The sequence below is a fragment of the Notamacropus eugenii genome, chromosome 4, assembly GCF_028372415.1.
Source record: "Notamacropus eugenii isolate mMacEug1 chromosome 4, mMacEug1.pri_v2, whole genome shotgun sequence".
In the NCBI taxonomy this organism is placed as follows: Eukaryota; Metazoa; Chordata; class Mammalia; order Diprotodontia; family Macropodidae; genus Notamacropus; species Notamacropus eugenii.
The window spans coordinates 250,539,683-250,565,862 of record NC_092875.1 but is presented as its reverse complement, the minus strand read 5'-3'; the positions used below and the strand labels follow the sequence as shown (position 1 = coordinate 250,565,862).

Genomic DNA, 26,180 nt, shown 5'->3' with positions numbered 1-26,180 from the left:
GGGACACATAAGCATAAACATATAGCTCTTATAATAATAATAATAGTAATATTAATAGTTTAATTGAATAACTTGGGGGAAAGAATGATAAAGATGTAGGGACATTCAGCATGGAACATCCCTGTTTCCAGAGGTCATTACTCTTCTTGAACTTATTGGCAGAGTTGGCTTGGACAAATGTGTGAAATCTACATGACATCTCCTCCCCTCTCTTATTTATGTACCCCTTTCACATGTGTAATTCCTCTACTTAATATATCCAGTACAATCTATCAAAACATACTCTTAAGGAAAAAAAAAAACTATCAGTCATGTACACTTTAGCATGAATTTAAATCAACAGTGATATCTCCCTCAGGGGTATTTATCTCTAATTTATCTCTTATCTCCAATCATGGAACAAAACAAGGATTTGTTACATACTAAAGGAATTTCAGGCACCAATAAATAGGCGAGAGAGGTGTTTTGGAAGGTTGTGTCCAAATTTTCCTGGAATTATATCATATAGATACTGGTCTACTCTGTGAATGGCTGTCAGAATTCCCTTTGTCAGAATTCTTGGTTCATTTTAGCCCATATGAGGGCTGGAATGTTGCTAGAGTGATAACGCCTATAGTATAAAAAGCACTGGACTGTGTTGGGAGAATCAGGTTGAATCTTCCCTGTAACTAGCTGGGAGAGCCATAGATAATTCTATCATACAAATATACTGTAAGATAAAGATGATGATAGTTAACATTTATATAATACCTACTAAATTCTAGGTACTGTGCTAAGTGCTTTGCAGTTACTTTATTTGATCTTTATAACAACTGTAGGAGGTAGGTGCTATTATTATCCACATTTTACAAATGAGGAAACTGAAGCAAACAGAAATTACATGATTTGCCGGCTAGTAGTATAAGGCTGAATTTGAACTTAGATTTTCCTGACTCCAAACTTGGTGCTTTATCCACTGTTACTCCTGGCTGCCCTTGTATGAGCTGATAAAACAAAGTCTACAGAATCCTTTAAACCTTTGGCAAAGATGTCATATTAGTCAGTATAGTATTTTCTGTAGACATAATTGAACCTGATTGGTTGAATCTAGATTGAACTAGACCTGAAATATGAAAGGATTTCCCCCCTTGTTTGGAGTCCTTGAGACAAATTGATCTCAATCCTAAATCTTTTTGGAAAATACAAACAGACCAAGAGAATGCATCTCAGACTCTATGGAAGCTGATTTCCCAGTTCCATAACACTTGGGGCATGTATATCTAAGATCTGCCACTACGGATTGATAGATGAGCTGACCAGAAGTCACTGTTAAAGATTTTCTAGGTATTGCGTCCCTTTCATTTGGGTGAAGCAGTATTGTAGAATGCCTTTTCCCGCCTCAGACAATGAACATTGTGTCACTGGTGTCTTTAAAAATAAGATATAAAGCAGTGAATCTCCATGAAGGTTTCCTTTAGCTAATCCTTTTCTTCTGATTTTCATAGATTAAGCCATTCTTGGCCAGATAACCCCATCATACTGACAGGGATTATTCTTTGCTGGATTTCTTTTGCATGTAAATAAAATGGGTTTTGAGTCCTATGTATTGTTAGATGTAAGACTGAGAATACTGAAGGTGGCAGTGTTTGATTTATGCTCTTATTAGAAAAGGTTGCAGAGTCCTTGGAAATGCACAATAGTCTCTGTCTGAGGCAGCTCCTCCTCCATCTGAGGGTGGATTTCCATAAATTGGTAGAGCCAGACTCCAAAAGCTCTCTTAACTTTAGGTGAGATGCCAATGTATTCTCCCTCCTGTCTCCCGTTCCTTAAAATTCTCAGCATCATCGCCCACTTTGTTCTCCTTTCCTGCTCTCATAGAAAAGGAGCTATTCCTTCTTGTTAATTGAGTGAATCCTATTGGTGCCTCTGATCTTATTTCACTCTCTCCCACTTTCAGCAGCCTCTTGCTCAAACAATCATCCTCGCTCCCCTCCACCTCCGTAGTCTTCCCTGTCTCCACTTGTCTAGAAACAGGCTCAGCTCTCCCTCATCCTAAAAAACCTTATTTAAATCCTTCTAACCTATCCAGCTATCATCCAAAGCAGTCAACATTTATTCAGTGCTTACTATGTGCCAGGCACCGTGCTGAGTGCTAAGGATAAAAGTTAATAAAAAGGCCTCAGAGAGCTTATAGTCTACAAGGGGAACCAATACACAAAGGGAGACAGGAAAGCAAGGGAGAACATCAGGGAAATGGGGTGCCTGGGGAGGTACACTGCCAGGGCATTCCTTGGAGTTGAAACCATGCAGAGCAACAGATGCAAAATGTAATGAGCTGAGAGAGTCCACTTTTGGTCCTCTATAAAGGAAGGCATTGGGAGGGCTTTAATATGCCACCCTCCAGCTGACCAATCAGAGGAGAGAGGAGGCTATGGGAGGTGGTGTCAATCAGGGCTCAAGTTAGTGGCATGGTTGTGAGTTGAGAAGTTTGTCTTGTTCCTTTGACCTGAAACTAGGTAGGAGAGCAAAGTGGAATCATCTGAGGTAGGCCATTTTCTGTCCTCATAAAGGAAGGCACTGGGAGGGGTTTGATTGTCCTACATCTTTTCTCCTAGTCACTGCTAAATGTCTTCATTCTTCACTTAATTCTCTCACTCTTTGCTTCCATCCCCACTACTCTACTGAAACTTCTTTATCAACTTCCCCAATTACTTTCTAATTGCCAAGTCAAATGGGTCTTTTCTCAGTCATCATACTTACTGATTTATCTGTCCCTTTAGACACAGTTGGCCACTGTGGTTCATCTGGCCCATGCTAGATACTGTCTTGGTTTTCCTCCTACCTCACTGACTATTCTCTCTCTCCTTCATTAACTCTGCCTCCCCTTCCTAACTCCTAAAGATAAGTGTCTCTCCATACACTCTCTCTATTGGCAATTTCATTCTCTCCAAAGCTTAAACTACAGATGATACCCAGATCTCTATTTCTAGCCTTGCTCTCTCTTCCAAGCTCTGGACTTTCCTCTTCATGTCTTTAGGGCGTCTCCTGGATGTTCTCTTAGCACCACAAACTCAACATGTTCAAAATGGATCTTCTCTTTCTCCCTAAACCTTCTCTTTCTCATTTCACATTTCTGTCAGTGGTACATCTATTCACCCAGTCTCCAAATTAAAGTTTTTGGGGTAATTTTTCCTCTTCCTTGGTTCTGGTAACCACTCCACTACTAAATCCTGTCAATTCCATTTTCATAATTTCTCTCATTCTTTCTCATTTCTTTAGTCCTACAGCTACCACTCTAATGTTGTTCTTGTCAAGTCATTTTCAGTTGTGTCCAACTCTTTGTAACCCCATTTAGGGTTTTCTTGGCCTAGATACTGGAGTGGTTTGCCATTTCCTTTTCCAGCTTATTTAACAGATGAGGAAACTGAGGCAAACAGGGTTAAGTGACTTGCCCAGGGTCACTCAGCTGAGTGTGACTGAGTGACTCAGTCCAGACTTGAACTCAGGAAGATGACTCTTGCTGACTCCAGACCCAGTACTCTGTGCACTATGGTACCACCTAGCTACCCAACCACCCTGATAAAGGCCATCATTATCATCTGCCGAGCTCATTAGAGTAGACTCTTAATAGGTCTTTCTGCTTCTACTTTCTCCCCACTCCCATCTACCCTTCATATTGCTAGCAGAATAAATTTTCTCTAACAACAGACCAGCCCTGGCCACGGGAAGGCTGAGGACACTCTCTCTCAATAAAGGGCCCCAAGGATTTGGGCTCAGAAGATTTTATCCTGGGAGAAGCCTGGTTCCTAAAGAGAGGCGTCAGGTTCTTTTCTTGCCATCTCTTGCTCTTTCAATCACCCAGGAGCCCTAGGGAACCATCACTTAAACAACTTGGAGTTGTTTGAAATCTAAGGTTTCTTGAAAAGGGATCAGATAGATGGTGGATGTACACTATAGATGAAGTATAGGAGAGTGATTTCATCTGCAAAAATAAATACTTAACAGAGAAAATACTCATAAGCATGCATTAACAAGAATTAAAACATGAAACAATAACCCATTACCCCTATTATACTCTCCTAGGAGGATAATATTTAAAACATCAAAACATAATAATAATAGCTAATACACATACATTACTATGCGCCAGATTCTGTGCTAAACAGTTTACAATTATTATTTCATTTAGTTCTTATAATAACTCTGGAGGATAGGTGAGATCATTATCCCCTCTTTAAAATGAGGAAACTAAAGCAGGCAGAGTTGAAGTGACTTGCCCAGGGTTGTACAGTTACTATCTGAAGCTGGATTTGAACTCAGGTCGTCTGACTGTAGGTACAGCGCTCTATCCATTGCCCCACTGGCTTTTAAATATGGAGCATTTTGGGAACTGTTGAATAGCCCTTAGGTTACATCTCTGGTCTCTATTCTTTGAATAGCTCCGACAAATGTCTCCAGGTAAACCAAAGCATGGCTTGGGCTTGGGCTCCATCTTCCCATGATCATCTTCCCTGAGAAGAGTGTGGTTGTAAAAACCTTCCCCTATTGCCCATCAGGTTGGACTAAGGGAGGCAGGGGATCCTGTCTTCTTGAACTCCAGAGGTTGTCTCTGAAGCTAGGAGTCATCAAGTTGGCATGGCTGTTCAGCCGCCTATGCCCATGGAAAAGGAATGCAAAACAAAAGAAATCATCCTGGCCATGAGGTCCAATCTCAGGCTTCTTGGCCATACACATGCTCAATGTCATTAATGTTTGAGCAGGTGGAGTGGGGGTGCTCTACCCTTATACGGAGATCTGATCATGTCACACCTTAACTCAAAATTCTTGAGTAACTCCCTATTACCTCCCTTGTTAAGTCTTTTGCCTGGCTGTCAAAAAGCTCCACAATCCAGCAGCACTTTTCCTTTCTAGTTTAGCTCTTATTCATTCTACTAGCAGCTGACATTAAAATATGTTGTGATTTAGGTTTTCAAAGTGCTGTGGCAAAATCTCTTTTGAGTCTCACAATAACCCTGTGAGGAAGATAAAGAGTATTGCCATTTTACAGATGAATAAAGTGAGATTCAGAGAAATACAAAATTTGTCCTTTGTTCCCCAGTTAACAAAACTCTGGTTTTCCTGACATTAAAGCCAGTGCTGCAACCACTATTTCCTATCACTTCTAACACTGCCCTCTAGGCACACATCATACCTTGCTCAGACAAACTGATCAACTGGAATGAGCCATCGTCCTTTTGTTCAGGATTCTCCCTGTACCTGTAACATCTTCCTTCTCCCTCTTAACCCATTGAATCACTGATAGCAATCTTCTGAAACTCAAACCCAGTATCTCCATTTCTACCAAGTGTTATGTGCCCCCTTAAGCTAAAGAGCGTCTTCCCTCTCAGATCTTGTTCATAAAGCCTTTTGCTTTGGAATTCTCTAATTCACTTGCTACAACAGTCACTATTGAAGTTAGTATTTTATCCCTCTATCAGGTTGTAAACTTTATGAGGGTGTGGACTGTGGATTATATAAACTTGGGTTCTCAACCAGCTCCTAATATAATATGCTTTGCTACATACTTAGTATAGTGCCTAGGTAGAGCAGGTACTTAATAAATGTTTGTTGATTACTTGATTTGATTTTAGTAGGTGCTTAATTAATGTTTGTTAGATGCATGAATGAATGATCATTAAACATACCTCTGGTATGACTTAGGTGAGTAGAATTATTCCATATTTATGGATAAAGAAACAAGTGCAAAGATATGCAATTGGCTTGAGTGTCTGTGGAAGCAGATGGGACTTCTAGCCTGCCCCCTACTCCTTTTCACCCCTTATCCACTTCCCATTCACTTGAATTTAAAATTGTAAATGCTTAACAGGAAGATTTTCATAAGATTTGCTCAAATTTAAACCAATCAATCTGGAAAGAACCAAGATAGCAAAAGTCTCCAAATACCTGGGAGTCCTTTTCAAAACAGCTGCATGAATAAGTTCTGAGCCTGGGGCCCAGAGGGGTAGGTGAAGGAAGGAGGCTCTGCTAAACCTGTGAGATGATTTGCAAGACCCAGGATGTTTCTGAACCTAATGGGACATCAGTGCAACTGAACTCCCAGCCAGCTGTCATTCATTTCGGGAGCAAGACTTGTGTATTGTTTCCTAACATTTTCTTGAGCTCATTTCATTTTGGACTCCTGGAAACATGCCTCCTCTCAAGGTTCCACTTTCTAAACCATTCAGGATGCAAATCCCAACAATGCCAGGTATGTAAAATATTCCCTCCATTTCAGTTTGGTGAGAGTTGCCAGTGTAGCCAATTAAAGATTTATTGTCTGGGAATTCTTGGATCACAACCTAACATAGGTCTGGTTGCTTTCTTCTACAGTATTTGGAGGTTTTCCAACTGCTAAGCTTTCTGTATGGCCGGTGTATTAGAAGTGCAGCCAATGCATTGATTGATTGATCAAAGTGATGCATATTGTGGATTCTGTTTCCATGACAGATTTTCATAAAGTGGAGATATAGATGTAGGGACTTTTACTATTGGTTTTTGGCAGATAGTTGTGCTTTGGCAATACTATTGGGACATGCCAACCACAAAAATATACCACCATTAGTCAGGGAAAGCGGTGAGAGATCACCAACTTCTGTGGGTAGGTACCCAGTAAGGAAATGGCCAAAATCACACACACATGTGCACACACACAAAACAATAAGCTTGGCAAGTGTGTACTGTGTAGTTACTCAATACAGCTCAAAGACAACAAAGGGAAGAGGTATTTGTAAACTTCAGAAACTTTAGAATAAATAGATGGTTACTGATCCGAAATCCCACGAGGCAAACAAACAAAAATATGGATTCACTTTTTACTTGGTTTGGAAATTAATTCCAAGTCCAGGGAATGGAATACATAATGTCTGTAATAATTTCAGTGTGAATCCCAAGGATACTGAACATTAAATCTGGCTGAGATTTCACATTATAGAAATTATCAAATGTTGGCCATTAGCAATCATCATTCAGCTACGTCCTATATCTGAAGTTAGGAGATTTAAAGAAATACTCCAGTGTAAAATTTCATCTATGAGGAGGCATGCCCAAACAATCAAATTACCAGGAATAAAATGGGAGAGCTTAAAGATAGCTTGCTATAGGGAGGAGAGCTAGTCTCAGCTGTGTATCAGGTGCTGCTTTGTGTTGGGAATATTTGAATTCAAAATTCAAGGAGAAGATGATCCAAACAAGCAAGAAGTACCTTCTCCTTCTTTCTGCTTTCTTGGGAAGAGACTAGGTATAGGAAAAGGAGCCTTGGATTTGGAGCTAAGTTTCAAAATTTAGCTTTGTCACTTAATACCTGTTAGACCATTGGAAAATCACTTTACCTCTCTGAGCCTCAGCTTTCTCATTTGTCACTCAATCAATCAATTGCTAACTGTGTCATCCTGGGCAAGTCACTTAACTTCTGTTTGTTTCAGATTATGCATCAATAAAATGGGAATAACCATGGCCCCTACCTCCCAGGGTTATTGTGAAGATTAAATGAGATAATAATTGTAAAGCTCTTAGCACAGTGCCTGGAATATAGTAGGTGTTAAATAATTGTAAAATATGATGATGGTAATGCTGCTGCTGATGAGTGTCATGGTACAACCTTTTGCAGTATTCTGCTTCTGTTAGGGAGTGTCTGTAACTGTGAACAATTCTGTTTCTCAGTATATCACTATAATATATATTATTTATCATTTATTAAGCATCATATACCATTTATCTCATATCATTTATTAAGCATCTACTATATACAAGGCTAATCACTGGGGATGCAAAGAAAGCCAAAGATAATCCAGGAGTTCGCAGTCTAATGGAGGAGACAACACACAGATAACCACGCACAAACAAGTTATAAGTTAAATGGGAGATAAACAGAGAGAAGCCACTTGAATTATAGAGGGTTGAGAAAGGCCTCCTGCAGAAGATGGGCTCTTAGTTGGGACAGGAAAGAAACTAGAAAAGATAGGAAATGATGAAAAGGGAGAGAATTCATGAGGGGATTGGCCTAGATGACATTTAAGATTTCTTCCAACTTTAAATCTATGCTAAGCAAGCTTATTTTCCCTAAAAATCTTATATATATTGAGAGGAGAAAAGTTGCCTACTACCATATAATGGTACAAAACTGTCTGATAAGATCAAATGGAAAAATGTACATAAAATATTTGCAAAAGCTTAACGTTTTATATAAATATGAGCTGTTTTCATGATAGTTATTATAAACTTTTTAATGGTAGTTCCTAACGGTTTGTCCTGAGGTAAAGGGCTGCCATTTTAATTTTTTTGGTCTTGTGTTTCTGACTGAATTGAATTTGCTCAAATCCAATCTTCTGAAAGCAGCTAAGCATGTCTTACCGTAACAGTAGAGGACCTGCTTTGTGTTTGTGCTCCAGGTCTCAGTGAATTCTCTATGGGACACTCTCAAGTTGAGCTATACCCTGAGGCTATTTGCCAAGTACCTCCTGGATTCAGCTTCAAGACTAAGTTAAATATCCTATCATCCTTTGTGTGTCACAGGGATGGTACCAAAAGTTCATTGGTAGCAAACTCCATCAAATGGATTTGTTAAATGTCTCCCATGTGCCTGGTACCGTGTTAGATACTAGCAATACAAACACAACTGCAAAAGTCCCTGTTCTCAAGGAGACTGCATCCTCGGGGGGAGACAATATAAATAGGGATATGCAAAATAAACAGAGAATGGAGGTAAGGTAACCTTAAGATAGAGGTTCCTAGAAGCGTGGGGGACTAGTAAAGGCCTCAGTATGTATTTACAGAACTAAGAATGCAGTGGTGTCCAAATTACTTAGGACAAAGTAAAATAATTAAATTGTATTGACATAATAAACATCAAAAATTTTAATCTTGAAAGTCTTCCTATTCAATTATATTTCACATGATTTGGCAATGAATTCACAGGTTGCCATCTTGGCACAGTAGAATTTATTTTGTACTAGGTTCAGAGTTCTTTTTTGGCCCAAGTGTCCAGAATCATGAGGTTGTACATCATATAGTACCTTCAGATTTTCTTCTATATATATCATCTTTACTTGGGACACACTGGACCTACAGAGAGGACATTTGCATCCATCTTGGTCCTTCCTGGACAGTAAGGCATGCTAAATTGATAACCAGCTAACCCTGGTACCCATTTCTAGCCAGCAGCATTCAACTTATAATTTGGCAAGGTATAAGTATATAGACTTGAAGATGACCTTTTCACTTAAGGTCTTGGAATTTATCCTTTAAAGATAAGAACTCTAATTTGGGTGATGATGAGTCTTACTGTCAGTGAGTCTTCCCTTGATAAATGCAAAGGACTTCTGGTGGTCATTTCTCTTCTGGCATGAAACTTCTCCCAGATCCTGGAGGATGGTATCATGGAATAACTTAAAGGACATTCTTGGCAAAAAGCCATCACTGAAACAATCCTGACACCGCTGACCAAATCCTTGATGGTCTGCACATCCATTCATGGTTTTTGTCCCATTCATTTCTAAGTGCTGCCAGAGGGTTTGGGCCAGATTTCCTTTTCTTGTCCCTCTGCTTACAGTTTTCCTTGGCCACCAATCAATCAAGCAATACTTAATAAATACCTATTGTGTGCTAAACTATATGCTATGTCAATTCCCTTGGCTTTCATCCCTACTGTCCTCCAGTTGGAAACTTGGACTCTTTCCTGGGAACTACTTTGGACTTTGACGGTGAACTTCCCCTTTATCTACTGGCTCATTCTGTACTGTTACAAACATGCCCATGTTTCCCCCATCTTGAAAAATTCTCACTTGAGCCTTCTATCCCAACTACCTATGTACATGTCTTCTGCCCTTTCTTGCTAATCTCCTGAAAAAGGCTAGGCTGTTTACAATAGGTACCTCTTGTTTCTCTCCTATCACTCTCTTCTTAACCCTGTACAGCCTGGCTCTTGACAATATCATCTATGAAAACTGTGTTCTCCAAACTTATTAATGATCTCTTAGTTGCCAAATCCAGTAGCCATTTCTCAATCCTTATTCTCCTTCACCTCTCCACAGTTAATCATTTTCTACTCCTTGACACTCTCTTTTCTCTAGGCTTTTGGGACACTACTCTCTCCTGGCTCTCCTCTCTGACCTCTCCTCTGTCTCTTTTCCTGAGTCTTTTTGCTGGATCTTTCTAACTGTAGGTGTCCCTCAGGATTCTGTCCTGGACCCTTGTCTCTTCTTCCTCTATACTATTAACGTTGATCTCGTCAGCTCCTGTGGATTTATTACTGTCTCTGTGATAATGATTCTCAAATCTACCTGTCCTGCCTCAACCTCTCTGCTGACTTCCAGTCTCTTATTTCCAGCTGCTGCTCAGACATCTCAAATTGGAAGTCCTCTATACAGCTTAAACTCAATATGTCCAAAACACAACTCATGATCTTTCCCCCTTTCCTCCCAGAAGTAGGTTCTTAGTAGCTTTCATTTGCCATCAGTCTGCTGGTTACAATATACCTTAGCAGATGAAGTATGGTATATTTCTTTTTCACACTCTTCCATTTGTACAGTAATTTCACTTGTACAGTATCACAGGTCACACTTGTATAGTGCTTTAAGGTTTTCACAGGACTTTGACGTGTAATTTCATTTGATCCCCACAACACGCTTGAGAAGTAAATACTACAGGTTTTGTCATTCTTCTTTTACAGACAAGGGAACTAAGATTCAGAGAGGTTCAACATTCTGCTCATGGTTCCACAACCAGCAAGTGTTGAAGGTGAGATTTGAACTAGTTCTTTCTGTTATACCACCCAACCTCTCAGTGGGGCATGTTAAAGAATCCTTAAAAAATTTCAAAATCCCCATGTCTTTAATATGCACAGATATATTGTAACTTTCAGTCTGATGGCAAAATGAAAACCATAAAGTACAATACTCCACTTCACTTTATCTTTTCCACGTATGAAAATGTGAAGCTGGAAAGAAACCCTTTTAAGTGAAGCAGAAAGCACCCAGGAGCTAGATCCAAAGAATATAAAACAAAAACCCCAATTTAACAAGTAGAGGAAAATGCCACATTCCAGCACCACCATACATAGCCAAAAAAGCTGTATTCCAAGAAAAACTTCTTGAACTTTAACCCCCAGTGACTTAAGACACTGAGGAAATGGCACCTCTCCAGTTCTGATCTCAAAATACCATACTCCCTGCCCTTTCCCCTGCTGCAAACTGAGGAAGGCACCTGGTCCTGATGATTGGTCACTGGCCAACCCCACCAGCTTAGTTATCACAAATTGTCCTTTCTCTTTCCCAGTGACTGTAATGTTTTTCCAGCTGCTATTATTTCTTTCTGGGTTCTGGTAGCAAGAGGAGGGTGTGCATTACACTTTGGAAAGGGCTTCAGGAAAGCCAACTATCTGGCTTGCCTGAAGGAGTAAGTTAGCTGGAAATAATGACACCATTTGGAGATAAAATTCAACAGCATCTTTTCCTTTTCATTTGACACGTGGTTAGGTTGCAGTGAGGCTGACTTCAGTACTTTACAGGCTAACCTTTTCCCCTTCTTCCACTCTACCTTAAAGGAATTCTCCACATCTGGACACATTAACTGTCGCATCAACACTCCTTCAGGGCAGGAGAATTCTCGCTATAGAGAACAAATGGTCTGGAATGGTATATAATCAGAAGAGAGGAGGCGGGGGTGAAGGTGTGAGGGAGAGAGAGCTACAACTTCCAGATTCTTTTCAGAAATTTTTGCCCAGTTGAGAAGGATGATAGAATACTCTAGAACAAATAAACACACCCTTCTAGATACTTTTCTACCAGACTTTCTTTTTGTTTCCCCCGCTAAGAAAGTGACTGTCTCATAAATCTGTTCAGTCAGCTAAAAGTCTGAATAGCCAATATCTTGGCTTCTCTCCTTAGCCCTTTATAAATAATGTTATTTCAGCTGGTACTCATTTGGGACTCCATTCATGTTCATCCAATTCTTCTATTACAGGGTTCTAGCTGGAATTATAGGGAAGTCAGAAGACCCTCAGGGCATCTACCCTCCACCTCAAATCCAGGTCGAACGTTCAGTTGAAGTCCAAATGACGCCAACGGCTTTGTTTGGATGAAGAGCCAGGTGTGAGTTTTGGCTATTGTCTATGCTCTTATGTTGCTTCTGACCAACCCCCTCCTAGGTCTCCAGGGGAAAGGTAGCCTGGACTCCTGCCATTCGTCTGTTTAATAGGACCAACCAACTTTAGGGCTTAAGTTCAAAGCAAGTTCCTTTACTGATTCATTGCACCTGTATGTAATAATTACTTTTATTTGGTGGATGAGCTAATTGATTGGGGCTCCAAGTTTAGCCAGAAGACCTGGGGTCAAATCCTATCTCTGCCATCTACTACCTGTGTGACCTTGGGCAAATCATTTAATCACTCAGTGCCTTTGTTTCCTTAATTTCAAAATGTAGATAGTTGACTGTAAGTGTCCTCCTAGCTCTAAATCTATGATCCAAAAATCCCATGACTCTAAGATGAGTAAAATATAGTATTGATTGTTAGGATGACTAAGAAAGAAGGTGGGTTGGTCATATTTCAAGAAGGAAAGGGACAAGATGACCAACCCAAGTAGTATACTGGTACTATGAGAAGAAACAAAAGAAGGTCTCTAAATTGTTTGGTAGGTAACGTATGGAGGGTTCATGGATTAACATAGATAAGAGTAGCACAGGGATGCATCATTACCTATGTCTATGGAGCAAGGACCCATTACTAATGAATTTACTAATCCTCAGACATATCAAAATATCCTCTGAGGCAGTGCCTAGGAAGTCCCATTAAGTAAGATCAGAACTGAACAATAGTATGATCTGTGGAGGATCTTGCCATTCTAGGTTGAATTTGACAGAAGCAGACTGCTACCATTGGACATGCTAGCTAGTGGAATGGCATGAGAATTTTCCCAGACAGCTTTATGAAGATAATCCAACCCTTGTTTGGACAAAATGAGTGGCATGGTATATTAACAGAAACCCATGTGTGGTCACTGATGTGGGTTAAACAATGACCATAATTTCCAGAAGCACAGATGTTAAAATGCTTTGCCCTACCAGATGTGTGCACATAGGGATCTACCCAAATGGAGCAATATGTAATCTAAAACACACTGCCTTCAGAGAGTGCAGAGAGCTACTTACTTATTCCAGTTGTTCAGGGCTTTTTTTCTTCCAACAAAGATCAAAACTGAGCTCTTAATATGTGTTTGGTTTAAATTTAGTGACATACAGTATTTACTCCCATAGGCACTTCCTCTCACCTGTGGAGATAAACTGTGTTATTCCACTATAAACCCATATGGTTTCCATCTCTGTCTCACTTGTCTCTGTGAAATACCCTTTTACTGTGGAATGGACCCAGAGCTGTGGTGAATGCTGCATGCAGCGTTGTAATAGATTGGATTTTGTGCTTGCCCTTTTCTCTCCACCTATTCTTTGTGTCATCTTAATACTAACATAAACACATTTCAAAAAGGAGACAAACAATGTTTTGATCCAGAAGTAGCTTTAAATGTTATCAAATTATCTGAGAGAATTAGAGAATTCTCCAGAAGTTAGGTAGCTACTTAGGCATAATATTAATACCTGACATTTGGAAAGTCATAGACTTTTGAACTTTCTCTTTATTTTTGTGAGAAAGGGTACACACACACATAGGTACAAATATATGTCCACACACATACATGCACAGTAGATAAGGAAAGTGACCCAGAAAGATTAAATTACTTGCTTAGGTTCATATGACTACTAAATACCAGTAGCAGAGTTCAAGCTTCTGTCTCTTCCTGACTCCATGTTCATCCTTATTTCTACTGTACCATATTACCTTTCAAATACATTTTCCTTCCAACAACCCTGTAAAATAGGAAAGGAAAGTATTATTATCCCCATTTTACAGATAAGGAAATTGGGGTTTAGAGAAATTCATTGACTTGACCAGGACCATGAAGCCATCAGAGCTGGGACTCAGACCCAGCTTTTCTGGTGATAAGCCCAATGCTTTTCCCAATATGCCATGATGTCTCATCCATCCATCCATCCATGCATCCATGCATCCATCCATCCATCCATCCAACAATTGGTGACTTTTTGGCTGAGGTTGTATGTAGACCTATCAGACAATCAAGAGATGTGCTATTTTCCTGGGACCTACATCTGAGATATTATAGAGGGTCTTTCCTTAAACATGAACAAATAAAACAATATTTTGAAGGTTTCCCATGATGTATGTATTTGAAAGCTCTATTCCACAGACATCCAACACTTGTAGATCAAGGACTTAGCAATGAAATGAAACAGGCCAGGAAGGCCAACCAGAAAGTGTGAACCCCCATAGGCTGGAAGAGACAGTAGGTAATGGAAAACAGATTAGATTCAATATCAGAGGCAATGCATCTGAGGTGGTAAACTCAGTCTATCTTCAAGATGGATGAATTTGAACTGGGTAAGAGGTTGCAGTTGGGGCAAAGATTTGTGATTATAAGGGTGGACAAAGATGCTTACATTCCTGCTCCATGGTACTTTGGTTGATGTTGAGAGTGGGTGGCTGGGAATTGAGGGAAGCAAGTCTGTTTCATCTGAGTGACATAGACAGATGGTACCTTATGGGAGCTTTCTGGGGTTGATGTCCCCTGACTCTAGTGGAGTTCATCCAGGTCCAGGTGCCACCAAACCTTTTAGCTCAAGAGAGCGTTGCCTACCAAATCTGCATGTGGTGCCAACTATTTGGAGCCAGGAGACTCTCAAGAGGATTGAGAACTGGTTTTCATTGTTTTTACCAAGACAAAGAGAAATGCAGCAAATTGTTGGAATGCTCTCATAGAAACAGAATATAGAGCTGATGTTAGGGATAGAAGCCAAGAAGAAAACTCTGGTTTTGACTTCAATAGAGTAGATATCTCAGGAACTACAGTAAAAATAGACCAGATTTCTTTAGCCTTGAAAAATAACAACTACAATTTTTACTATATTCCATGGACCCTAAAAGATGTTGCCAACATTAGAAGAATGAGTTATGTAGCTGAAGGAAAATCCATTTGCCTGCATGATTGAATGGCCCGTAAACCATAATGTTTAAATAGAGATTGGGGATAGAATCTAGACCTGGAATTTTATTAGAATAGAGAACTCCAGGTCAGGAAACTCCCTCTGTCACTGTAGGTCATCACCCTTTCTTGGTGATTCAATTCTTGGAGAATTGAATAGAGCCCTGAGAAAGTCAGTGACTTGCTCATAGTCACACAGCCAGGATGTGTCCAATGCAGGATCTGAACCCAGTTCTTGCTGGCTTTGACATTGACTTTTTATCCACTCTACCACATTAGCTCTCTAACATTTTTTTGAAGATGATTTCAAATGATATGTTCAAATATAATTTATATTAAAAACATTCTGAATTTCATTGACATTTTTCTGGCAGAATGCTTTTTTTGGGAACTTCTTTTGCTCATCAGATATTTTGAGGTTTTGAACTTTCCAACTTTGTCACACAGTGGGTCATACTCAAGTGTTTCTTTGGGGCCAATTCCATTTTTCTATGAAAAACTGGAATTTAGAAGTAACTGCCAATAAGGTTTTTTAAATCCAGGGAGAAAAAAAGATTCCCGAGTGTTCAGGCCACATGCAGAATCTGGGAAATTGGAGCTGGTAGGAAGGAGCAAGCAGATGGCAGAGGTCCAATGGGGGCAGAGTACTTTACAAATCCATAGAGGAATGACAAGGTTGAGCTGAGCAGCTGCACAGCATAGATTTAGATGGGCTGGTAGAGGTCATTGCCAAAGACATTTGGCAATGGGGACCAGGGACCTGGGGCTAGAAGGGTAGTAACCTAGCCTTGGGAAGACTGGGCAGCAAAGTTCATGACCCAGGCATGGAATTTCTGGCCACCAAGATAAGACCCCAGGCTCAGAGTGGGTAGGTAGCAAGCACTGGGTGGATGAAGAGAAGATTTAGTATCACGATTGCCTTGATCCTTTTTTGGGACACCTGCTAAATCACCCTTGTTTGAAAGTAGGGATGCATGGGTTCATGCTTTATAGTTATAGGTTTTAAACTTCACCCAGCTGGTTTTTTACAAGGGACTGCAAACAATTTAGGCTCAGGGGAGGAATGTAATACAGAGTTCAAGACTAGTGTATTTGCCTTAATACTCTTTTGTATTAGAAAGAATGATTATTTAACACTCTGTATGAGGAATGGGATTGGCAACAGCTTGGGAAAGGAGAGATTTCTTCTGGCTTCCATCTCTGAGAGAGGATGCTTGCATGTGAGGAAACTGAGGCCAAAAGAGGAGGAATAACTTGCCCCAGTTTTTGACGTAGCCAGGCCTTCTGACTCCAGGGCCATTTTTTTTCACCGTGCCACTGTGAGACCGTGACATACTGAATTTTTTAAAACTTTTTTCCAAACCTAGCACAATGAATTTGTTGTTGAATTTGCAAGCTGAGAACTGAGTTTTCTGAGGCAGGTGCTGAGAGTATAGGTGGGACCAAGGCCACAGATGGAGACAAATACACACACCTGCCCTGAGAAGAGAAACGAGAGAAAGGGGGCCAGGCTATTCCCAATGTTCACAGTGTCCTGGCTTTTGGAAAATGTTCCTGGCCTGCTTCAGGGAGGCAGTGGAAAATGTGCAGGACTTGGCACTGGGAAACTTGGCTCTGAAGCTTATTTACTGTGTTACTATGGACAAGCCATTTAAACTTTCTGAGCCTCAATTTCCATAAATGTAAAATGAGGGTGATAATTCTGGCAGCTAGGTGGCACAGTGGATCGAACACTGGCCTGGAGTCAGGAAGTCCTGACTTCAAATTTATTCTGATACTCCAGCTACAGGACCGTGGGTGAATCACTTAATCTGTTTGCCTCAATTTCCTCAACTGTAAACTAGAGGTAATAATAACACCTACTTTGCAGGGTTATTGTGAGGGTCAAATGAGATGATATTTGTAAAAATGCTTAGCACAGCATGTGACCCACAGTAGGCGCTATATCAATGTTTATTCCTTCCTCTTCCTTTTCCTCTTTTTCCCTCAGAGATTTGTGAAGAAAGTTCTTTATAAACCTTAAGAAATGCTCATGGAATCGAACACAAATGCAAGTGAACACTAATCTATTCTGTCATTTAGCTTAATCGAATTTCACTAAAGAACAGACTTTCAAGAAAACAAGCAGAAAAATATTGATTTTTGATACTATGGGACATTAAAAACAATTCCTAGCCCACCATAACTGACTTGCTGTACAGTTTAGATTCTTTCCGAAGGATCATTTTGCAGGAGTCTTGCCCAGACAGAGTCAAGTAATGGAAAGCCTAGTTTGGGAGTAAGTGTTCATAGGATCTGTTCTTACTTTTGCCAAGTAAGTCACTACATTTCTCCAGGCTTCAGTTCTGTCATCTGTAAAATGAAGGGGTTGGACTAAATTAAATAGTCTCTAAAACCCTTACAACCATCCCTTTCTAGAAGTCTCTGAGAATTGATTTGAGGTCAGGATTCTTAGAAGTTGGTGACTTAAATTTCCTTTGCCCCTAAATGGAAAAAAAAGGAATTTTTTTTTCTTACTGTTTCTCATTCCTGGAATGTATTCTCTCTCTCGCTCTCTGTCTCTCTGTCTCTGTCTCTCTCTGTCTGTGTCTCTCTGTCTCTGTCTCTCTGTCTGTGTCTCTCTGTCTCTCTGTCTCTCTTCCTCTCTCTCCCTCTCTGTCTCTCTCTCTGTCTCTCTCTCTCCCTCTCTCTCTCTCTCTCTCCCTCTCTGTCTCTCTCTCTGTCTCTCTGTCTCTCTCTCTCTCTCCCTCTCTCTCTCTCTCTCTCTCTCTCCCTCTCTCTCTCTCTGTCTCTCTGTCTCTCTCTCTCTCCCTCTCTCTCTCTCTGTCTCTGTCTCTCTCTGTCTGTGTCTCTCTGTCTGTGTCTCTCTGTCTGTGTCTCTCTGTCTGTGTCTCTCTGTCTCTCTGTCTGTGTCTCTCTGTCTCTGTCTCTCTGTCTCTGTCTCTCTCTCTCTCTCTCTCTCTTTCTCTCTCTCTCTCCCTCTCTCATTTTGTCACAGTTAAGTTCAAATGCTAGCACTCTTTTCTTGATCCCTGATCTGCTACTGTTCTCCCTTTACAATTACTTTATATTGACTTTGTAGATGTTTTGTATTTTTTCTTTACTGTACATGTTGTTTCTACCCAATAGAATGTATTCTCTTTGGGGGTAGGGTCTGTTTGGTTTTTGTTTTTGTTTCTTAAAGGCTTCTCAAAATACCTGGCAAATACAGTTGTTGAGTTGTTTTCAGGTAAGTCCAACTCTTCATGACTCCATTTGGGGTTTTCTTGTCAAAGATACTGAAATGTTTTGCCATTTCCTTCTCCAGGAAAGTGAGGCAAACAGGGTTAAGTGACTTGTTTAAGGTCACACATCTAGTAAGTTTCTGAGGCCAGACTTAAAGGAGATGATGGGTCTTCCTGATTCCAGGGCCTGAACTCTCACTGCACCATCTAGCTGCTCTCCAAATAGTAGTTGCTTCATAAATGCTTGTTAAGTGTCTGAACGCAAAGGAATATAACGTAACATTGGCAATAATACCTAACATTTGTGTATCACTTTAAGGTTTATAAAATACTTCATATACATCTTATTTGATTCTCATAATAGCCCTGTGTGGTAGTTCCTATTATTGTCACCATTTTACAGATGAGGAAATTGGAAATTAGGGACATTAAGTGACTTGATGCTGTTAGTATCTGAGGCAGAATTTGAACCCAGGGCTTCTGAGTCCCAAGTTCTGCATTTTATCTACTAAGTCCTATTGCCTTTTTCATTTGAGGCTCTCAGGCAGGTTGTGATTTGCCGGTAGCCACATGTCCATTAAGTGTCAAAGGTAAGGGTGAATGATGAGCTAATCCTCCACTAGAGTTCTGCTTTGTAAGTTCCTCTTGACTTAGAGATGACCTTGAATTATGAAAGGCTATGCCAAGACTTGGCAGAATCTACCAACCTGGAAGGGCTTTCATCATGGCCTCAGTGACATGTCATTCATTCCTTGTTCCAGGATCAGCCTAGTGAAGTTCAGATAGGTTCTGCACTAGGCTGACCTCACTCAGATGGATGAAATTTTTGGCTGCAAATTCTAAAAGACCATCTAGAGAGGTTGGGATAAATACAAGTCAAAATGAATATGCACAGCAAAAATCACACACCCATGAGTTACTGAATGAGGTCATATGGAATATTTGTTAATTTCACAGAGTTCCATGGAAGGCAGAGTTATAATGAAATCCACAGTGGGAAGCAGCATGGTGCCATGTAAAGAATGGTGAATTTAGAATGACAGTACCTAGGTTTAAATCCCACCTTTATCATTTATTCCCTTTGAGACCTTTTGGCAAGGTCTTCCTGCTCCCCCAAACCAAACTCCTGGGGCTCCTCTGTAAAATTTGTTAGACCAAATTCTCTTGGGCTAAGATCCTTTCAGTACCAACATTTTGTTATCCTGTATTGACTCTCCATAGATACTCACTTACTGTGTAAGTCACAAGCTCTCTCACTCTCACTCTCTAAAACAAGGGGTTTGGCTTTATTTGGCCTCCTCAGTTCCTTCTAGCTCTAAATTTCTGGTCTGATATACACTTCATTGTTTCAGTGGATCCTGATTACATTCATGTGGGATATTCCTTCCTTCAGTGAAGATCACAATCTATCCTACCTTTTTATAGTGAGTGATTCTCTGCCATGTTGCTCCATAAATCCTCCCTAGAGGATCTATCCCATGTACTGAAGGCCTCTCTGTAGATATTTTATGTATGTGAATAATATAGTGCTTGGGATGCTCATCTTTCTCACTACATGACCAGGCAGCTACCTTCTTTTCTGACCACTTCATTTTTGAAGTTGGCCCATGACATGTAGTGATGTCTTGACTCATGAGTGAATTGAATTTAAGTGAGGCAGAGTTGCAGAAAGTCATCAGCCTTACTCTCTGTTTCAGAGTCATGGCAGTCCAATGGCAGACAAAAGTCAAGATACCTGGCAATGGTCCAGAATGCAATGGATGACCTTGGTATCTTCAATCTTTGACCAAGCTCTAAGTGCTCTTTGGTACCTGCTTCAGACACCTGTGTGGCTACTGGAAGAAATTGTTTTCATCTACACATTCCACTGGAGGAAATCTTCACAAACTTGGGGTAGACATTCCCCTAACTCACTGATAAGTTTGAGGCCTGTTGATTACCTTCAGCCTGGTTCAGTTCATCTGCTCAGACAGTTTTGTTGGGTTGTGACTGCTGAGTATGCTACAACTTCTTGGAGCCACATATGAGAGTTGGGTGACAGGTATATACCAATGGTGGATGAGATGCCCTGAAAAAGGCTTGCTGAGACTTCACACCTGAAGTGCTAATCTTCCCTGAATACTCCATAGATCTTGGTTTCTGGATACACTGACCATACATTTTTTTGAATATCCCTCATATCACTTGTTATATGTAAGGTTACTATTCAAAATAATGTTGCAGTCTATTAATATCTGCATGTGTTTCTCCATTGCTTTTTGGGTCACTCATAACTTCGACTTATCAAGAATTGTGGTATACCAAGAGTCTCCACTGTATAAAATTATCAGAGAAGAAGTACATTAAAAAGACGGGTTTTTCATTCCCAAAGGACTCTTGATGCAAAATGCCATGGAATTGGAATGCAGAATGAAGCAGACTATTTTCTCTTGTGTTATGTTTTGGTCTGGTTTTTCTCATGGTTTCTCCCATTCATTTTAATTCTTCTATGCAATATGACTAATGTGAAAATGTGTTTAATAAGAACGTATGTGTAGAACCCATATAAGATTGCATGCCATCTTAGAGAGGGAGGAGAGAGGGAGGGACAGAAAATTTAAAACTTATGAAAGTGATTGTTGAAAATTGAAAACAAATTAAATTTTAAAAAGATAGGATTTTATGTTGTGGAGCAGCTTGGGATTATGAAAAACACTGCATAATTTCTCACATGCAGTCTATCCTACTTTCTTCTTCCCATTCAATTTCAAGTCTAATTCAGTGTATAGCTGTAGGGTCTATTCCACATATATATCCTGATGTATGTATGATTCAGTGGATGGGTCATCCAATTACATAGTCTGGACAACAGATACCCTATTTCATCCATTTGAATTTTCTCATATGGATTGTTAGACTGTTTTCTTTTGAGTAATCCTGGATCCCATTGATTACATAAATGTCATGTTATCCTCAGATGGGAAAATCTGGATATCCTCTAGGTTTTACTCCTCTGAGTATCTCTATCATGTCCCAGAAACTCCTTCTCTGAGAAGATCACTTCAGCCCTGGAATCTGCATCTCTGAAGTAACATCTGCCACTGTGCCCCTCCCTCTGATTAGAGGGTAGAAAAATTGTCCTTCAACCTCTATTTAAGAAAAGAGCCTAGGCCAGTTGTGTCTTCATTTCCCACCAGGCTACACTTCTCTGGACTTTTCCATCATGCCCCTCACACTGGATACCTTCTCCTCCTCTCCTCCTTTTCAGTTTCTTTTTGTGTACATTAATGTGTACATTAGATTATAAGCTCCTTGAGGACAAGGACTAATTTCCTTTTTCTTTTTTGTATTCCCAGTTCTTAGCATAAATTAATTCCCGGTCCTTAATTTAAATGCCTAAATTAATTAAGCACTTAGCATTTATTAAATGGCTAATAAATATTTTTTGAGTCATTGCCAGACTCCATGACAATGGGAAAGATCTTTGGTGAGGCAAAAATCCCCCTGTTTTGTTCTTCACTTGACAATGGATAGTGTTGTTAGACATATCTTTGTGGTTACATTCATCAAGGAATTCTGTATAATTTTAATTTATGCAAGAGAGACTCATTGTTGTATGAGTGTCTTTAAGGCTGCATTTGCTTTCCTGAATTAAATGCTATCTTAGTGATCAAGAAAAGAATCTTAAATTGGAGCAAAATTTTTTTCCTTCCTAACTCTGTAACATGAAAATGGGAAGTTGCCGATGTGAGTGCTGCAGCAATAACTTGTCCTGAAACATTTATGTGACTCCCAGTGCATTTTATTCTTTTCAAAGACTCTTCATTTTACCCTTCCCTTTTCCCTCTGAAATAAGAGTAATGCATCTAAAGTTTCTTTTCCCTTAAATTATGCACAGAAGCGAACGTAATTCCTATAATTTTTTGTTAAAAATTTCAGACATCTCAGCCACAGTTTTCAGAAACCACAGCTTCCGCTAATAGCAGGAAACAATCCCAACCAATGGGGGACATTAAAGACATAACTTGTCTTATTATGTATTGCTTTTCACCTGCAAGCAAAGCAGGCAAGCAAGTGGCATTGTGAGTAGAATGCAGGCAGCAAAATCAGATTTGGATGTGAGTCTTGCCTCTGACGTTCAATGGTTACATTGCTATGGACAGGTCATTAAATGTCTCAGTCTCATTTTTTCAATGGTAAAAGAAGACAGTGTTGCTGCGTTTGGAAAAGAATGTCTTACTTTGAGGGATCCATGATCCACCTTGATGCAGAGCCCCCTCTAATGGCACAGTTGTCAATCCATTCAGATTTCCTTGTCCTGTACAGTTCTTGCTTTTGTCTTTTCACAAAATCCTACAAAGTGGATCAGCCTAAGGAATTTGTGGCCTGCCTTTATAGTTTTTACTTTTTTGTAGCTATTTGCACCACAGGCTGTCCGTGATTATCCTTTATTCTTACCCTAGGACAAGTCCATGATTAAACAGGTATCAAAAGAAAACTAAGTTTAATTATTCTTTCACAACTAACCCAAACCCAACCAGTTCAACTCAAAATGAAGAAAGCCCAAACTTTTACTTTCTGGGACCATTGTAACATGGGCGACACAGATGGTGATTATTTGGGTGTGAAAATTGGGTACTACAGTGTACGTCTCTAAAATGTCAAGTGTAAATACCCTTTCACAGGCAAATATGATGCTGAATGAATTCCAGCAATGAACCGCCCAAGGCTCTTCACTTCATGTAAATGGAGCATGAAGGAAAAAATCGCTTATAAAAGACATATTTTGACAGTGTCAAGGTACACTTGACCGAGATAAAGATGAGATTATAGGTGTTAGAAATTGTGTTTGGGACCTACATCTGAGAAACAGGATGTCAGGATTTGGAAACTGAGGTCCAAAGAGCGTCTACCTCACTTTCTGCCAAATACCCCAATTTAATGGAACTATGTAGCTAATAGGAGGATTCAGTCTTCCAGTTCTTGAACAAAATTTAAAAAGGGAGTAAATTTAGAGAATGAAATAGGTTCTAGAGGCATTGTGGTATGATAGCTAGTGAAGTCAGAAAGAAGTGAGTTCAAATTCTGTCTCTGATACTAGTTGTGTGACCTTGGACAAGTCATTTGGCTTGCTTGACCCTCATTTTCCTCACCTATAAAATGAAAAGTTGGAGCAGATGCCATCTAAAGTCCTTTCTGGCTCTTCATTTACGATGCTATGATCTTATGATTTCTTCCCTGGCTTGTCAATTAAGTCTTTCTCCCCAAATGATTGAGAAGATATGAATAATACCTAACCTTTTCTTAAGAATTAATCAATAAAAATTCAAGGAAAGACCTTTGATTGGTATAATACTACGATGGAAAGAGCTCTGGATATGGAGTTAGAAGACTTGGGTTGAAATCCTGGCTCTGCTTCCAGTCTAGTGCTTTCTCTGGGATGATGGTCACATCCCATAACTTCTCTGAGTTGTAGGTTTCTTGTTGGTAAAAGTAGAGAAGGGATCAAATGACCCCTAAGGTCCTTCTAGCTCCAAAATCTAGTCATCGTATGAACCAAAGATGAGCTAGCAGGTATGGAAATGGTAGAAATCCTATTTTAAACTGACATAAGAAAACATAGGTCTTAATCTGTCTAATTGCCTCATATTAGTGAAAAAAGAACGAGTGAGCTTTACATTGTGTAGGAATGCAAGGAATTGCATACACAGAATGGGAAGACAGAAATTAAAATTCCTCTTGGTCTATTATCTTTTGCTAGATAGAAGGCAAGGGTGTGCTTGAGCCAGCTTGAACTGGCAGGAAAGAGAGCAGATTATTAAATTTTCAGTGGCAACATATACACCTTGGAAATCAGCAAATGCTACAAATCAGGACTTGATTTATTATTTTCTTGATTTTCCAGACTTAAGAAAGAGATGGAAACAATGTTAATAATGTTGATTAAACTTTAAAGTTTCATAAGTATATTTTTGACCCTGGAGAGCTGATTGTTAAACATTTACTAATCAACCCCTGGGAAGAACCTTTTAAAAGGGGTGATGGTGGGGTTTGTGCTCTCTCAGCCATCATAGCAGAAAGCTATGCTGAGGCATGCACTATTGCATGGAAACATCTCTTTATCCTGAAAGATTTCTCTGACATTTTGACTAAACTTGCTAGGAGCTCTTTGTTGCTTCTTCGTCCCTGACTCCTCACTTAACCCTTTTGACCTGTTTCTGGAATTAATGCCATTCTGATTGCTTTTTAGACTTAATCTATCTCCACAGATTGGGAGACAGAAGGGACTTTCAACACCAACTTTAATTCCACCCCTTCATGTTACAAATGAGAAAAATGGGACCCAGAAGAGATTAAGTGATTTGCCACATGTCATGCAGGCAGGGAATAGTAGAGCCAAGATTGGAACCTGGGTGCTCGACCTTCAAATCAAGAGCTCTTTCCACTGTACCAAACTGGTGTCTTCTGCAACAGATCTTGGTTTCCACCTTATCCTTCTGCTGTGGTTTCCTTTTCATCTTTTGTTCCAAACTCTGGAGAATGGAATTCCTTTCCCTTGCTGAGCAAAACTGTCAACCTCCAAAGTGGGCAGGTTTTGTCTCTTTCTGGGGTCTAGTCCCTTAGATGATTAATGAGCTCCCAGCTAACTGGTGTTACACTATAATGCTCTAGTCCATCCAAAGACTCAAAATGAAAAGGCAGGTTTCACTTTCACCTACTTCCCAGTTCTTCTTCTTGTTCTTCTTCTCTTTCTTCTTCTTTTCCTCCTCCTCCTCCTCCTCCTCCTCCTCCTCCTCCTCCTCCTCCTCCTCCTCCTCCTCCTCCTCCTCCTCCTCCTTCTCCTCCTTCTCCTTCTCCTTCTTCTTCTTCTTCCTCTTCCTCTTCCTCTTCTTCTTCCTTCTCCTTCTCCTTCTCCTCCTCCTCCTCCTCCTCCTCCTCCTCCTCCTCCTCCTCCTCCTCCTCCTCCTCCTCCTCCTCCTCCTCCTCCTCCTCCTCCTCAGGATTAGAGAATTCAGGTGTATATAGGGAGTGCTCTGTCATACTTGTTGATACCTCCTTGATATTTTCTTAAGATGAGTTCAACTTAACAACCATCAGGAGTTTCAAAAGAATTTCTTCTCCCTTAAATTCATGTGCTTCCCAGAGGCCAGTGCTATTCCTAGAATTTTTATTAAGAATTCTAGATACCCTGGTGACAATTTTCAGACACCACACAGGCACCACTTTCTCTGCCAAGAGAAGGAAGCAATCCTAGTAGGGTAAAGGTATTACTTTTAGTAACAGAATCAGAGCTAGAAAATTTTAATCCAAATTTCTCATTTTTATAGATGAGGAAACTGAGGCACAGGGCAGCTCAGTGACTTGCTCCAGGGTCACACAATGAGTGAGTATTTGAGGCAGGATTTGAACTCAAATCTTCCTGACTGCATAGTGCCCTATTTACTATAGCATATATTATATGTCACCTGTTAGTTGACCATGTAAGAAGGTTATGTAGTGGAAAAGAATATTGGAAATGGAGCTGGAGTCTTATGTGAGTTCTCAGTCTTGATTGTTTATTAACTGTCACCTTGGGCAAGTCACTTAATTTCTGAGACACTGTCTCTCCAACTACAAAACAGAGGAGTAAATACGTGTACGACCCACCTCGAAAGGTTGGTGTGAGAATGGTGCTTTGTAAACTTCGAAAGCATTCTACATGGTGTCCCAAAAGTTTTAGCTGTTTTAAACTTTAGCAGCCTAAAACAGTACTATAATTGTTGGGACTCACTGTATAAAGCTATTATTACTTCTTTTTACAGATGAAGAAGCTCATGTAGTTACGAAACGAAGCCCTTGATCCTCTAATTTGCTTATCAGATAGTATGCCCTCTTTCTCTAGCACTGAAACAAATATTTTATCCTTTTTTCT

At 40.0% G+C, this 26,180-nt stretch overlaps 1 long non-coding RNA gene across 1 annotated transcript in view; it reads left to right on the top strand.

Annotated features, from left to right (window-relative positions):
- LOC140501152 (uncharacterized) overlaps positions 1 to 24,302 on the top strand; it is a 33,393-nt gene extending 9,091 nt beyond the window's left edge. Inside the window, exons 3-5 of the long non-coding RNA XR_011966079.1 lie at positions 10,685 to 10,752; positions 11,977 to 12,104; positions 19,987 to 24,302. This is a non-coding gene — a long non-coding RNA (uncharacterized lncRNA). The remainder of the gene's footprint in view (positions 1 to 10,684; positions 10,753 to 11,976; positions 12,105 to 19,986) is intronic.
- Positions 24,303 to 26,180: the final 1,878 nt, after the last annotated feature.